The sequence below is a fragment of the Gossypium hirsutum genome, chromosome A07 (assembly GCF_007990345.1).
Source record: "Gossypium hirsutum isolate 1008001.06 chromosome A07, Gossypium_hirsutum_v2.1, whole genome shotgun sequence".
Taxonomy (NCBI): Eukaryota; Viridiplantae; Streptophyta; class Magnoliopsida; order Malvales; family Malvaceae; genus Gossypium; species Gossypium hirsutum.
In genome coordinates, this window is record NC_053430.1 from 16,647,239 (window position 1) to 16,651,254 (window position 4,016).

The following is a 4,016-nucleotide window of genomic DNA, read 5'->3' on the forward strand; positions in this document are numbered from 1 at the left end:
TATATGTGTAAGTTTGAAATAAATAATATATGAAAAAAATGAAAATGAAAATAAGTAATATATATAAAATAATAATATATAAATGAGTTTAAAAATAAATATTATATAAGAAGGAATTTAAAACAAGTTATACACAAAACATCTTAAAAATAAACGATATATAAAATAGATAATATATATATATATAATTTGAAATTGATAATATATGAGAAAAAAAATTAAAGCAAATGATAAAACAATTTAAAATGGATAATACATAAACAAGTTTTAAAAAAAAAACAATATATAAAACAATTTAAAATATATAATGTATGAAATAATTTAAAATAATATATCTAAACAATTTAAAATTGTTTAATACAAATATATATATAATTTAAAATAAATAACCCATAAAACTTTAAATATGAATCATAAAATAAAAATGACAAATTAAAAATAAACACAATTCAATAGATTAAGGATTGAAATTGAAAAGTAAACGAACTATAGAGGGAGAAAAATCGAATAAAAGCAAAATGAGAGACAACATTGTAATGTGCGAATTAAATGGGAGGACCAAAAAGTAAATATTCCAATCCTCCAAAACGTAGCGTTTTATGCAGGACTAAGATGAAATGGTGCTCAAATTTTAGGGAAACATTAAAAAACAAAGAAAATATAAATAAGGCCTAATCAAATGACAGCGCGAAAGGGAGGGACTAATCGTGCAAATATCCCTTTAAATAAAAACACGCGGATCCTCATGGGTATCGGTTCGGAATTCAGGTCATGGCCTAAACGGCATCGTTTTGGCCATTGGTATTAGAGCCTAAAACGGAGCCGTTTCAATCCTTTTTAAAAGCCAAAATTTTCTTAAAAATTTCATTCTATACCTGGTTTTAAAAAATAAAATTTTTTGAGAGAGTTCTCTTTACTCTCTCCCCTTTTGATATACGACGATTGGACCTCCGAGGCTCCACCGTAAACGGTGGCCGGAGTGCCAAAAGTCGCACTATTTCAGCGAAAACAAAAAAGGTAAGTCTTTTCCTTATTTTTAAAGCTCTTTTCAATATATGTGTATGTATAGAATAGTTTTAAAAGAAAAAAAATACAAGAGATATGTGGATCTAAACAGTTTCAAAGAGAAGAAAAATAAAAGAATAAAATGAGACCTTAGCCCGTTTTGAAAACTTATTGATTCTTTTTCGTATTTGATTTCTGTATAATTTTTTTTTGTGTGTTCCTCTTTTTATACAATTGAAAAAGAAGATGGCTTTATAGCCGAATGAGAAAATAAAACATTTTTGTCCCTTTTCTTCGTGTGCTATTGTACTTGTCCCCCTCTTTTTGCAGGTACGGAGGCGCTAGGTGGTGTGTACGGAGGTGGTACGAGCGTGCGGGCGTGGAGGCTGCTGGTGGTAGAGCGGTGCAAGCATTAGGCTAGGGTTTCTATTTTGTTTTTTTATGTTTTTGGGCTAGGGTTTGTTTTGTTTTAGGTTAGTGTTTGGATTTTGGGTTTAAGATTGGGCTTGGTGTATTAGACTTTATTTAATGGACTGTAAAACTAGACTTTTAATTATTTATTTGGTTTGGTTTATTGGGTCTGTTGGGCTCGGGCGAATTTGGCCCATTACAGCTGCCTCTCTTTGTTTATTGTCGTGTAACGAGAATGGAGTAAAGACTTTAAAATAGGTCAGATCTGTCTAGTCTTGCAGGTTCTCGATTTCTTTGATGCTCCTCTTCTTTAAGTAGCCTTGTTCTAATCCACTGCAACTTCAAGGAAATGAGACTTGGTAATTCCAACCTGTCCCACTGCAACTTCAGGGAGATAAGGTTTGTGTATTTTTATCTTGCTCTACTGCAACTTCAGAGAGATAAGGATTGTCGCTTCGATCTGCTCCAATGTAATTTCAGGGAGAAGACATTTATAGCTTCGATCTACTCCGCTAGAACTTCAAGGAGGTAAGAATTGGTAATTTCAACCTACTCCATTGCAACTTCAAGGAGATAAGGTTTGCTATGGTCTGCTCTACTGCAACTTCAGAGAGCTAAGATCTATTTATTTAGCTTCAATCTGTTCCACTGCAACTTCAGGGAAATAAGATTTGCTATCTTCAGTTTGCTCCACTACAACTTCAGGGAGATAAGACTTTAACTTCAACCTGTTCCACTGCAACTTCAGGGAGATAAGGTTTAGTGGCTTCAATCTGCTCCACTACAACTTCAGGGAGATAAGATTTGGTAATTTCAACCTACTTCATTGCAACTTCATGGTGATAAGGTTTGTTATGATCTGCTCTATTGCAACTTCAGAGAGATAAGATCTATTTATTTAGCTTCAATCTGTTCCACTGCAACTTTAGGGAAACAAGATTTACTATCTTCAGTCTGCTCCACTACAACTTCAGGGAGATAAGGTTTAGTGGATTCAATTTGCTCTACTGCAACTTTAGGGAGATAAGATTTTCCATAATTTGTAGCTTTAATCTGTTCCACTGCAACTTTAGGGAAATAAGATTTGCTATATTCAGTCTGCTCCGCTGGAACTTCAGGGAGATAAGGCTGGTGGCTTCAATCTTCTTCACTGCAACTTCAGGGAGATAAGATTTGCCATCTTTAGTCTGTTCTACTGTAACTTCAAGGATAAGGCTTGTAATGATCAATTTTTGGCCTAGAGAAATAAAACAATAACAAAACCCAAAACAATAAAAAAGAGCCCAAAAAACAGCCCACTAATCTTAAGAATTTTCAGCAACCAACCCTAGCCCCAAGCCTCCAGCCGCCGCTCCCCACATGCTCGGGCAGCACGTTCAACGCTCGGCCACCACACCCCGCGCATGCCCTCCTCCTCAATGCGCCTGACACTCCCATAACCTGAAAACATTTGGAAAAGAGGAAAAGATGGCAACAAGAAGCACAAGCAGTAGCAGAGAATAAGACAACCAATATTTTAATATGGGAATCGGCTATAAAGCCGAAATGAAACTGATTGTAAAGGGGGATTTCGATATACAAAAATTGTATTACGCATGTTAAGCAATCAAAAACAAAATACAAGCAAAAAGGTTGAGATTAATCTCCTATTTCGTTTTCTATTGTTTTCTAGTTTCTGTTATTTCATTTATATTTATTATTATTATTTCTTATTTTCTTTTACAAATCTATTAAACAAAACGAATAAAAAGAAAAAAAGAAGAGAAGAAAGCCTCACCGGAAACGCCCGTGGCTTCACCGTCGGAGATTTCTCCTCCGTCGTCGGGGTTGAAAAGGGGTGGGGATCCTTTCTTTCGTTTCTTTTCGATTAAAAGGGCTAGGCTCATGAACTTCTTTTGGAACGCGGCCTTTCGGGTTCACCTGGAATGGGGCTAAAGAGTCCTTTTCGTGCAACGCTGGCCATTGGTCCCGACGGCGGCGCGATGGACTGCTGAGAGTTCCTTTAGCCGAATAGAGAAAATGGGGGGAAGAAGGAGTTTGTGATTTTTTTTGTCAACTAAAAGATGAACCGACAGAATGAAAAGGAAAGAAATTTTTTTGTTTTAAAGCATTCCAAATGACGTGATTTGGGGGGAGTGGGGTCTGTGCACTTTCCCTAAAAGGGAAATTAATGCGTTTAGTCCTCCTCTCTCTCAACCTCGTTCAATTAACCCTCATTTTCTATCTTCTTTTGTTTTTTAAAAATTTGGCCCTCAGATCTTGTTTGGTTTTCGTTTTGATCCCTAATTAACTATCCAATATTTATACTTTTATACCCCGAATTTTAATTTATTTTTAGCCATGTCCTAAATCTATTTAATTCATTTATTAACCCTTTTTTAAATGTTTGATTTATATGTTATTTCAAATGTTTTATATGTTGTTTATTTACATCTATTCTAACTCATTTTAATGTACTATTTATTCAAATTCTTATTATTTATTTTAACTTACTTTATGTATATATGTCACTTTAATCTATTTTATATGTATTATTTATTTCTTTATTCCTTACCCATTATATATATGTATACATATAGTCTATTTCAAGCTTTTTATAT

The 4,016-nt window shown here is 34.1% G+C and overlaps 1 long non-coding RNA gene across 1 annotated transcript; it reads right to left on the reverse strand.

Moving 5' to 3' along the window:
- Positions 1–2,732: 2,732 nt before the first annotated feature.
- Positions 2,733–3,553, reverse strand: LOC121232171 (uncharacterized). The gene is made up of 2 exons (XR_005930405.1): positions 3,194–3,553; positions 2,733–2,856 (listed from the first exon to the last, which is right to left on the reverse strand). It is a non-coding gene; the product is annotated as an uncharacterized lncRNA (long non-coding RNA).
- Between the last annotated feature and the right edge of the window lie 463 nt (positions 3,554–4,016).